This window comes from Hippopotamus amphibius, chromosome 2, assembly GCF_030028045.1.
Source record: "Hippopotamus amphibius kiboko isolate mHipAmp2 chromosome 2, mHipAmp2.hap2, whole genome shotgun sequence".
NCBI classification, from domain to species: Eukaryota; Metazoa; Chordata; class Mammalia; order Artiodactyla; family Hippopotamidae; genus Hippopotamus; species Hippopotamus amphibius.
Window position 1 is genome coordinate 86,882,891 of NC_080187.1, and position 12,730 is coordinate 86,895,620.

The 12,730-nt window shown below is 40.1% G+C and overlaps 1 protein-coding gene across 9 annotated transcripts in view; it reads left to right on the top strand.

Annotated features, from left to right (window-relative positions):
• The window catches only part of BNC2 (basonuclin zinc finger protein 2), a 402,347-nt gene that overhangs the window by 220,085 nt on the left and 169,532 nt on the right, over positions 1 to 12,730 (top strand). The window contains exon 1 of one of the 9 annotated variants that reach the window (XM_057720992.1): positions 3,130 to 3,190. The exons of the other annotated variants lie outside the window; for them this stretch is intronic. The gene's annotated coding sequence lies outside the window, so the exon portion shown is untranslated. Of the gene's footprint in view, positions 1 to 3,129; positions 3,191 to 12,730 lie in introns of those variants that run through there. 9 annotated transcript variants of the gene reach the window in all.

Here is a 12,730-nt window from a genome sequence, read left to right on the forward strand (position 1 = left end):
TAATTTGACTGAATGCATAGGGTGGATGCATGTTCAGATTTGATTCTAGTGTAATCTTACAAATAATACTCTGAAAAGCAAAGGGGTTTTGATTCAGTTTGACAGTTTATGTTTCTGTGCCCAATTACCACTTAGTTATTGAATGCTAAAGAGCTGTTTTCTAAACTGTATGCTCGGGCTGCACCAGTTGGCTTCCCAGCTGCCTGCGATTACATGTGAGGTGCTCCCTCCTAACTTCTTAAAGGATGTACACATTTAAAGGAGTTATGTTTAGCTAGCAGAGGAAGTGGGGGATTTGGTTAGGAAGTGCTTGCTGGCCTTGAAAAACTATCTTGTGTGCAGTCTAATTTCAGCCACATAAAGACCATTCTTTAAGGAAATATTTGCTGGATTTAAATAAAAAACTCAAATGCCCAAATAAACTACGGAAATAACCGTAACTTTTTGTGTGTGTGTGTGACTTCTATTTGGAACCATCCCTTAACGTTTGTGTATGTTTTAATGAGACTAATGTAACTTCCTACACACGAGGGACTCTGATTCAAGGCATGGAAAAGGCAGACGTAAAAGTTGACCGGGGACAGTGAAAGTCATTGAGGAAGAGCACCGACACGAGCCATGCATGGCAGGTTTTGCTTTCTTAGCAGAAAGCAGCTTGAGTGACCTGATTTGTTTTTAAAGCACAAGGTTTATTTGGCTGTGACCGTGTGAGTGTAATATTAATGATACTAATGTAAAATTAACTTTTATGTTGTGTGAGCACTTTTTCTTGCCTCTCTTTAAAATGGCAAATAGGTCTTTGTGCCAATATCTAGCTCTGTTACCATAGTGAGCATTTATAAAACTCTGTATAAGCCCTCAAAAGTTTGGGATAGTCAGGTAGCTGTGCTAGCATATGTCAGGCAAGTACAAGTAAAGATGGGTTTTGGTTTTGATATCTCTGTGGTATGAGTCTACATGCAGCTGAATATTCATTGTGTGACCATTAATATGAATACTTTGTCTGGTTTATTAATAACACATGAAGAGACCATTCCCAAACATTCAGAGGGCAAGAATGTTTCAGTGGTTTCTGGAAGTTCCTTGCTGTGGAGAAATAAGATTTCTTTTTAACATGGCATTTAAGAGTTTTAAGTAGGATTGTAAAATATTTTTAAAAGAAATTTGGTGTATCTTAAGAAATTGCCGGGTAGGCTAATAAAACTTACTATTGAATGAAATGATCATTTGAAATCCATATGATTTCCAAGTTGAATGTTTAAGCAAACTGTGCTCTTTGTTTTAAGAAACATTAAGCAAGGTACAGAAACACCCAGTAAGCCATTTTTCTAAGGTAGCGTCCCATCCTGTTTCTGCTTTGCTTTTCACTGAATCCATTTCACCTTGCCTATTACTGACAGAGCTCAAAACTGGCCTCACTTTGATTTTCTCAAAGCTTCTGGTAAGAACCATTCGCGTTATGACCCACATACATCTGGTATTAGCCAAGAAAAGGGCAACTGTGAATTAATTCAGCCTCACTTTAGTATTTATCTATTATACATTAGGAATAATTATGAAAGCAAGTAATTTAAACTAATGTTCTACTTGCATATAAGTTAGATCCTTAAAATCAGCTGTATTTCAGAGTATAACGTTGGCTATTGGTCTGCTAAAATGCCTTGCAGAGCGTGATTGCTTAAGCCATTTGGATGTCTTTCTCTGCAGGCTCCTCGGCTTTCACCTATCTGCCAGTACTCTTTACTTTGATCTTTGATTTCTTTCAAAAGTTCCCAGATTTTGCGCTTTCCTCCCATTGGATGCATAGAATATAACAGAATTCTTTTGCAGCTCTTTTCTAACTGTATATTTGAATTTTAAACTCATCGTGCCGGGAAGTAACTCAATCTGGTACAGTCTGCTCACTCTCTCTCCCAGTTTCTAACTCCTGAGTCTTGTACGCTACACTTTCAATTTCTTATGGCTGACCTGACTACTCTTTCTATCTCATTTACTGGAATATATCTATAAATGTGGGCTGTGTGTGTAGGTGTGTTTTACACACACAATAACATACTCTAGCATGGCTTTTAGTGTGCCAGGATGTGGGGTTTAGTTTCACCATCGTTTGGGTAAAAGTACATATATGAAACAGATACTGAATTTCTGTCCTGCATTTAATCTCCTCCTGTTTTCCATTTCCTTTCTCCGATTCAGGCAGCAAACTGATCAAATTCTCAGTGCAATCTGTAAAATAAAATGTTTATTCCTATCAAGGAACTTAGAGAATAAAGTTGTTCGTCGTTCCTTAATAGGAGGTAAATAATAGGGTGTAATTAAGTATTTAAAGTGTCACCTAAAATTGTTCTTTAGACGCTTCATCCTTAGCCCTGTTATAATCACATAGCACAAACAGTTAGTACCAGTTGTGGGAGCAGCAGGCTCCTAAAAACACCCTCTTCTGGACCTGGCCACCCAAGAGCTGTGTGAGGAGGTATCTCACGAATAACCACAAAGTTAGGCATAACTGATGGGGTCCGTGCAGCTGTTGCTCCAAAAATTGTGCCTCCAGGAGGGATCGACTGCACATTTTTATTGCAGATACACTCCCTCTGATGTAGGGAAGGAATCGCTGAAGCTTGTCTGAGGTTTTGGTTGGGGATATCTGCCTTAGTGGCCTTCTTACCACAGGAATTGCAGTCCGATGTACCTGTGATGGTGAGCTTGAATTCATAAAACAAGCAACTAACTTCATTGCTTTATAAACTCATATCCATCTGGGGTCTAGGTGCTCTCTATATACCATCTTGAGTTATTAGTCACTGATGGAATTCATATGATTAGTAAATTTTACTTTAATAAGTTAATACATTAAAAACACGCACATCTTTCTGAAAAACTTTAAAGCCATCAGAGTGAGCTGGTTTCTTAAATTAATTGAATAATGAATAAAACCTGTTTTCCTGTTGTTTTTTCATCACTGCTTCTTTACAGCAGGCCCAAATGAAAATGAACCATGGGTTTCAGGAATGAAAGTCTGGAAAATTTTATAATTTTTGGAACTGTAAAATTTTGAATTTGTACCTTTGATTTTTATCCCTCTCATTTGAAAGTGATGAAGCTCAGAAAGTGAACCAAGCAGGCCATGGTGAAATAACCAGCAACTGACTGAAAAGCACCAGAGTCTTGTTGTCTAGACCAGCACTGTCCAGTAAGTAGCAAGACAGGCAGTTTTATAATTTAAGATTTTCTAGTAGCCACGTTGCAAAAGTTAAAAGAAACAGGTGAAGTTGCTTTTAATAATATGTATTATTTAACCCAGTGTATCAAAAATTACCATTCCCATGTATAATAGTTATAAAAAAGTAATCCATATGGCTGTTTACCAAGACATTTTACATTCTTCTTTTCATGCAGAGTCTTCTTTTCAGCATCTGTTTTGTACACACAGAACATCTCAACTTGGACTAGCCACACTTCTAGTGCTCAGTATCCACGTGTGGCCAGTGGCTACCATGTTAGCATCGGTTTAGATACCAGTCCAGTTTCTTTCCAGCTATGACAGCAGTGTGATAGCTTCTAAAGGGTTGACTGGGGTTTTTTCGGTCCCTGTTTTGGTTAGTGTAGGAGAGCTGGTGATTTTGATATGCATGTAATAGAAGCACATTTGTTCAGGAATCACCTTTCTGATCAGCATTTTTAATATTGCTTGGTCAGTGCTTAGCAGTACCTCAAGCAAATAAATATTTTCAAGATACTTGTTGACTTTCTTTCTTCTTCATCCCCCCCCCCCCCCACACACACACCATGAAGCCACGCTGTCTCAGTTTGCTAACCACACACACATTACAGGCAGTGCTAGGGGAGAAGATGATGTCTCCCTCCATTTCCCCCTTGGAGGCTGAAGGCAGTGTAGCCTGGCGCTGCCCTGAGCCGAGGCTGTCCGCCATCTGTGTAAGGAATTCACAATCCCAGACAAAAGAAATTGGCACAGTCTTCCCTCTGTCTGTTCTCCAGATCCTCAAGATAGCCATAAAACACCTGGACAAAATCAGCAGGTGATGGCTAGGGAAGAGAATGATCAGTCACAGGCGTTGTTGAATCCTTTGAACATTACTTATGGCCTGGACATTGCTGTCACCAGGCACAGTTTGATCTTGGGTAAGTTTTCTGGAAGAGCTTCATCCCCTGGCTCTGTGACAGCAGATAACACTGTCGATAGGTGAGAGAAGAGGTGAGCGAGGCTTCCCTGCCTGAAGGTGTAGCAGCTCCAGGTGGTGTTACCGCCACGTGTGGAAGAGCATCCTACAGAAATAAGTCATATCACCAGCTGCAGGGAGTGTGCTATGTAGATCACTGCTCTTGCTATAAACTTGCTAGAGGAGTTAAAATATCCTCTCATCTATATATAATAATTCATAAATATTTTTCAGAGTGTAGATGCTTGATTGGCATTGTTCGTATGCTGTTTTTTTTAGTGTACCTTAACATCTATTTTCTGAACTTGCCCTGAAAGAGGAGAGGTGGCATTATGTTAGTCAGAGGCTTTGAAAAATCTTTTGTAGTGATGGACATACATATCCACACATACACACACTTCCACGCAACTTGTGTCCCTAGGACTCCTCTGTACGTCTTTGTTAAAGAAGGGTATATGTAACACTGAAACCCTCAAAAGAGCCACCTAAGTTTATCTTTTCAACATCTTCATTTTGTGTCACATGCTTACTTCTTCATCTTGTGTTTTGATGATGTGCCCACAAGACTCAGTAGATAGTAAGACATCATTGAGATTATCTGAATTTTCTGACAGTGTTTAGTGCCACTGAACTGCATATCATGGAATCTGGTAAGGGAAGGACACATTTTAATGGACCAGGAATTTGGCTATAAAGAAATGGCACTTTTGCCAGTAGAAGCTCTGAGCAAAGTCCTTTAGCTGTGACCTCTTCATCTGTGAGAGAGTTTAATACAGTGGTATTTAGCTTTGTTTGCTGCTGCTAGTTTTCAGGGTCATATTTTAGCTATGATCTTTATTTCCAGTGAGAGGCCTAAACCAAAGCAGAAGCTGCACTATTTAATTCAGAATTATCCCCTCTCCCTTTGGCCCTGTCTACAAATGTAACCCTTTTTCATATAAATGGCGTCAAGCTTCATTGAATTTAGCTCTGTCTTGTTAAGTACATTAATGCTGTGTTCTGTCATTCATTACATGGGAATTAGTTGTCTATTACAAAGTGGGGGTTTTTGTTTAGAGCCTGATCTTCATGGGAAGAGAGCCACACGTGGCTTAATTTCCTGAGTACACTGAATGCTGGACTTATTTATTTGTGACTTGTACACCACTGAAAGCGTCATGCAAAACGTCGGTTCTACCGTTGGGAGGCCCACCTTATTTTAAGCAAGAAAAATCTAAAAGAGAACAACACGTATCACCTTCCTTAAAAAACAAACAAACAAAAAAAATCCCTCTCCCCCATGTACTTTGTCACATTTTTTAGGGATCTATACAGCGTCCTTAGAGTGTGTTACAGAAAGTGTTAATATCTTAGAGCAGCAGTAATAATAATCCTTTTACTCAGGGTAATCATGTGCTAATCCGCTGGTAAGTCAAAAGTATTAGATCATTTGAAATTCATTGTGTCAGCTCAGTTGAAATAACTGGTATGGTGCTATAAACATTTAGAGAAAGGGAGTCTTTGAACCCAAATAATAATGTCACATAGTTTGTTAGTGTTCCATGCTCATGTTTAAGGATTTCATAAGCTCAACCCATGGACAAGAGCATTTCAGTTTATATCAGTGTGTAATATATTATTTTAACTGAAGGTTTATTTTTATTTTGTTATTTGGGGAAAGTTTCTTTTCCTCTGGCACTTATGGACTAGGTTTTTATGTTACAGTTTTCACCCTGCAGTCACAGGGAGCTTGGTGTGCCAAAAGGATTTTGTTTTGTTTTGTTTTAAGAAAACTATTCTTGTTTTTCTAAAGCATTGTGTTGGGGGTGAATTTTCTCCTTGCTCCCTTCTTTCGTCTCATGTTCCCAGGAGGAGGATGGATGGTGTACATATTTATTTTTCTGTGACTATTTTAACTAGGAAGTTTCCTGATTTCCCCTCAACCAGAGCCACTTCTCCCTTTGAATTGTTTTGTAATTCCCTTGAATTATTCTTTTCCCTTTCTATCATCTTGAGCCCGTTGTTGATTGACCCTTGAAGATAAGACTCCTTGTTTTAGTGCTCTTCATGCCTGGTGTGTAGTAGATGCTCAGTAAAACTTTTAAAAAACTGCTTCACTTCTAAAAAGTTGGGAAATTTAGCGACTCAGCTAAAATTGTCGCCGTGTCAGTAGATGAACATTTTTGGTGATGAATCCTTCTCCTTCTTTCCTCTTTGGAAAGTCAGTTGAGTTTTGAAAGAGCACCTCTTTCTTCTGAGCTTCCAGGACCATTTGGGCCTGGAACTCCTGTTCTCCACCCTTGTGACGGGTCAGCTGTGGACACTGGAAGGCATTATATCCTAGCTTCACAGTACCAGCCAAATTCACTGGCTTTCTTAGAATGCATAATTTCAGTACTGAACAGTCAAGGCTCCTGTAGAAGGAAGTCATATCCATCCTTTTCTCCACTCCATGTTGTCACTTCTTGCTTCAACCTCTTCTTTGATTTGCAGTCTTAAAGAATTTGTAGACCCTCTAATCCTGGGGTTCCTTAAGGATTGGAATGTGAAATTCTACTCCTTTTTGAAATTGAAATTTACAGACCTTTCCTACTGATTGTGTTCTGTAAATAAGGAGAGGGCCCTGAACATTATCTTGGCTGTCATGTCTCAAGTGCACTGCCATGTCGCCCGTAGCTTTCCTCCTACTGGGTCATCCTAGGAACAGGCTTTGATCATAAGAAAGTTCATCTCAAAGAAAACCTTCTCTATACTGTAAGCGAATGAACTAAATCCACATAGACTAGGTCTAGAGCTTAAATTTGGCCAAAGAGCAGAGAAGTTGCTTAATGCAATCTGAGCATATTTAGATTGCCCCAGCTCAGAGAACAAGGCAGCCAGATGGTCTGGTTTAAATCACGGAGACAGTGTGGCCGGTCAGCAGCCCCTAGCCATCCCAGAAGTCATGTGGCAGGGAGGGGGTGGTCACGGCAGTCCCCAAGGCACTGGCCTCACTGATAATGTAGCAATGCACTTAAGTATGGGGTTGGGGATGATCGATAGGATTCCTATGAGCAAGCCAGTCTGGAAGGGTGTACATCTTATAGTAGGTAGCTCTGGAATGGCCCTTGGTCACTGTCTAATGACACTTAGCTTTAGAGATTAGCTGAGGCATGGTTTTACTAGCATTCCTGGGAAAGGGCAGCATGGCACAGTGACCAGGAGCATGGACTCTAGAGCCAGAATGCTTAGGTTTGAATCCCGTTGCCATCATTTGTACTAGCTGTGTGGCCTTGGACAGGTTACAGAAGTCTCTGTGCCCCATGTTCTTCACCTGTGAGATGGGGATAATAATACCTACATCCTGTGTAGCTGAAATAAGCTGTGAGGATTGAACGAATTTATAATCCCTGAGACAGCGCCTGAAATATAACAAGTACTAAGGACATGTTTGAGTAATAAAATAAAACTGGGTGCTGTGAACTGCTGACCATTCAGAGAACCATTAGTGAAACTTACCCCTGGAACCTGAGCCTTTATTAACACTGACAGGTTTTAGTAATCTTCGTGCCTGCCACAAATGCCATACATATGTGCCTTGAACTCAGCAGCTCTTACAGATAACCTCACGTTTTTCCTTCGTCCATAGGTAAAATTTGGAGGATCTGGCCGTAAAGAGCTTTGTGGGGATTCCCTTGGGTGAGACTGTGTGTTAAGTGAAGTCCACTTTGATCTCGAAATAGGGCTGTTTTTGTAATCCTTTTTAAATTGTTCTGTTTGGCTTTCTTTGAGTGATGCATTCTTTCTGAAGCATCATACAATTTGTCATAGAATGATGTTTTTAGTTGCATCTTTGAAAACCAAAATGATAAACTTTCAATTTACATCTTGCTAAGGAGCTGTATCTGACCATGAACTTTAGTCTAAAAGCAGACAACTCTTTTTTAATTCTCTTAAGTATTTTTAGGAAGTTTTACGTTTTAGTCCTCAAACATCCAGATTATTGTGCCTTCTTTCTATTTTGGCTACAGAATAAGCATCTCGTTTTGATTGTAGTGCCAGGATGAAAAAAAGATGTGAAGATTGACTGTGAAATTTACATTCATCAGTGATCATCATGACCCTGTATTAATTTTCATATTCCAAAATTCACTGTATGATTGTCTCAGTAAGTCCTACAGATTTGCCAACTCTGTGATTTAAGCCTTTCACAGTTACCTGTTGTAATTCTCATAACTGGGTTTCATAGTATCTGTGGCAACTATTTATTACATGATTCCACAAAAATGTGGCAGTATTTGCCCAAATGTCAGTGAGGATGGAATGGTTCAGATTAGGGGGAAAGAGCATACTGTGAAATGTTAGGGAGAGCCACTTAAGAAAATTACTGGCCACTCTTTGCCTTCTGAGATGGCCCACCCTCTCTCTGTGGAGTGTTTCTCTCTAAATAAATCCACTTCTTACCTGTCACTTTGTCTCTCACTGAATTCTTTCTGGGACGAGACATCAAGAACCTGAGATTCATTAAGTCCTGAGACCAGCTATGTGATCTCTGTTAAAAGACCATGGGTTCTGGGACTTCCCTGGTGGCGCAGGGGTTGGGAATCTGCCTGCCAATGCAGAGGACATGGTTTCGATCCCTGGGCTGGGAAGATCCCACATGCAGCAGAGCACCTAAGTCGGTGCACCACAACTGCTGGGCCCATGTGCCGCAACTACTGAAGCCCGTGTGCCTAGAGCCTGCGCTCTACAATAAGAGAAGCCACCGCAGTGAGAAACCCGAGCACTGTAACGAAGAGTAGCTCCTGCTTGGTGCAACTAGAGAAAGCCCATGTGCAGCAACTAAGATCCAATGCAGCCAAAAGTAATAAATAAATAAATAACAAATAAAAATAAAATCTTTAAAAAAAAGAAAAAAGAAAAAAAGAAAATTACCCCCTCTGCCCAGGGAGGACCTTTTCAATATGATTATGGAGATATTATTAACTGGTCATAGGCACCAGATTTGCCACCTTAGACTGGAGTTATCCTGGTGTGATAATGGTAATGCTGTTAGACAGACTTGGTTTTGATTTCCACTTTTTCCGTGACCAGCTATGAGGCGTTTGGTCAAGTCCCTTAATCTCTTTGACTTCTAGTTTCCTTATCTGTGAAATAGGGGTGATGATAGTACTGATCTTGCTCAGTTGTCATGAAAATTAAATTCATGTATGTAACGTACAGTTGACACTTGAACGACACAGGATTGAACTGCATGGGTCCACTTATACGTGGATTTTTTAAAATTATTTTTTAAAATTTATTTTATTTCTTGGCTGTGTTGAGTGTTGCTTTGCGCGGGCTACTCTTTGTAGTGGTGCATGGGCTTCTCATTGTGGTGGCTTCTCTTGTGGGGCATGGGCTCAAGGCTCATGGGCTTCAGTAGTTGCAACACGTGGGCTCAGTAGTTGTGGTGCATGGGCTTAGTTGCTCTGTGGCATGTGGGATCTTCCTGAAGTAGGGAACCTGTGTCCCCTGCATTGGCACTCAGACTCTTAACCATTGTGCCACCAGGGAAGCCCTATACGTGGATTTTTTTCGACGGTAAATACTATAGCACTACATGGTCTGCAGTTGGTTGATACCATGGATATGAAGGAACCACAGATACAGAGGAACCAGGGATACAGAGGATCGGCTGTACATGATACACAGATTTTCCACTGAACAGAGGGTGGGAGCCCCCAATCCCCGAGTTGTTCAAGGGTCAACTGTATTTACATGAACGTGAAGTATTTAGCATAGTGCCTGGCATATAGCAAGTGCTTGAGAAATGATAACTCTTAAGAATGTGAACTTTAGGAATGTGTGAGACAGAATGGTTAACTTACTTGCTATATTACATATGAGCTGTCCCAGCATTCATTAATTATGGCGGTAATGATAGGTTCGTCGTGTTGCATCCTCACTCTTGCAAGCGTCCTTCTTTTGCTCAGCAGCAAAAGTTGCCTGGCTTGGGGCACCATGGTGTGTCTACAAAGGTTTTTTTCTTGCTGGTTGGGAAAAATGCATTTTTAACTCCATAAGTTATGATAGCAAAGTCACTTACATTGATTAGGTTGAGTTCTTTGAATTTTTCCTTCAGGAAAAAGTACAGTTTTCCAAGTGGTTTTGTTAGCTTTTTAAAATAAAAGCCATCACAGTGAACTGAATTTGGTCCCAAATGTTGATTACATTACATATGCTGATGACCTACTAGGCACCGTGCTAGCAGTAGGGATGCTGAGATGAGTAAGACACTGTCATTGCTACTAAGAAGTTTACACGTTAGTTTTCTGTAAAGGCTACCAAGTTTTGGCCAATGATCAACCATTTTTGTTGGATTTCATACATTGAAATCACATGGTGCACCACCCCCTCTCCCCTTACTTTCGTAGTTTTCCTTGAAGTCTGTGGTAGTCAAATTTAACATGTTTGGTTTTCAATTCCAAGCATTATTTTCTGCTACAATTTTATAGGACATGTTGTCATTTGGTTTTGAGCCTTACTCCATTAGCATCAGGTCTGAGGGCACATGAGCTAGGAATGTGGACTTATTTCCATTATCCTTTCTGTCTTTAGAGATGATTTTCCATAAGGTCCTACTCTTCTCCCTTTTGTGGCTGTTACTTTTTTTTTAAGCCAAATGTCACATGATGTCATCTAGACAATTTAAAATAGACTGTCTGGAATGTGAGACAACTCAGAAGATTTTGCAATTCTGTATGACACGTCCAGATGACAAGCTTGCTTGTCACCACTCCTTCTGGGAAATCCCAGGGAATTGTCACCGTCTGCTGTCCTGGTTACCAGGAATTTCTCACTGAAAGTTGAAGTGGTGGTTGGATATTCAGGGGGTGTAGGAGCCCCTGAACCCTGGTGAGAGGTCTAGGAACCGCCCCGCCCCCTGTACGTTTGCCCTTTGTCACTTAAGTGAATGGTAGTGGAAGGCAGCAAGGCGTACTGCTTGAACAGAATTCCAGGAATTGAAAAACAGAAGGTAACTGGTCATATCCTTTTCCAGGAGAGCTGTAGGCATTGTTTTTGTTGTAAATTCCTGTTCTGGGGAGCCTGAGCAGTGGTAGTGGCTACGTTATGTTGCCACCATCGATTTTGAGTAACATATGGCATTTGGGGTTGCCTTTTCTCTTGAATTTTCTTTTTCTTTTCAACTTAATTCGTTAGAGGAACATTTTTCTGGGTTGCACACACATAATGGAACCTTTTTTTGGCCTTCAAGGCACAATGTGAACTTAACAGTCAGAGTTTACAGGTTTCTAATTATTTAGCATGGTACATCTTTCTTCCCTGTGTGCTCTGCATTTTAAAATCGGAAAAGTACACAGGATTTAAGTAAGGATAGTCTTACTTAAACTGGCACAATAGACGTATGGCTCTACTAATTATGTTATTTATATGCTTGAAAATTCTCAGTGTTCACTGTGGTTCACAAATTTAGAGTAAAATTTGCTAGCTATGTTTTATTTTGGACTAATCCATTTTTCAGACCACCTTTCTAACCTTACGTTCCTAGGTATTCTCTGGCATGGGTAGTACTCATCCATCTTGGGTGATCTTTTCCCATCTTTGCGTATTGAATTCAGCTAAATACCTTTTTCATAGTGCTGACGGCCCAGCACTGTGCTAGGTGTGTGTGTGTGGGTGCCAAGTAAAACAAGACATGGTCTCTGACCTTGAGGACCTTCCTGTCCAGAGCCTCTTGAAAGCCTATCCATCTTGCAAACCACTTCCTTCAATAAGCCTTTTCTCATTGCTTCAAAAGAAGTAGTCTTTCTCCCCTGAACCCTAAAGCATTTTGTTTATGCCTCTCTTGTCACATTGATCACATTCTGCTTCATTGTATAGTTATTTGTGGTCAAGTTTATCTCCCTACTCAGTTGTATATTTCAGGACGATGTATTTACTTTTACAAGTCAAGGTTTAGAATTCTGCTTTCCATATAGTAGTTGTTTGATAAATACTTAGTGAATCGAGGGGCTATGAGAATAGAAATTCTTGCTAAGATGTGGTGAGGGGATCTCACTGTATTTTAATATTCTGTTCTTATTCAGCACAGTTAAGGGAATTTAATTTTCAGATCCTAGTGTACCATGAAGAAGGAGAATAGAAATACAGATGCCTAGTTCTGTAAGTTTGATATGAGAAAGGTGGCTGAGGAAGAGGGGGGAGGGGGAGAGGTTGCTTAATGTGTACAGTATTGTATTATGAGGCTGATACTTAATTTCAGGAAACAGCCTAATGAATATGAACACTTGGAAAATTAGTTGCCCATTCCATTAATTGTTTATTTGTGAATGAAAGGGGCTAGTCAGGCTAGACGATTGCTTGGTTTCTGGAAATTGGTATACTAAACTATCTCCAGATGTGGGCAGAAAGAACGACGTCCACATTTTATTGCGTGTAACACTTTGCACAATTCACAATTTGAGCTTGGATTTTCTTTTTTTCTTTTTTTTTTTTTGCTTCTGTTTTCTAGCACTTCATTTTATTTTAGTGTTAGATCCCTGTTCTCTTTTTCACCTCCTGGAAATTAACTATTAAAATAATTAAAAGGA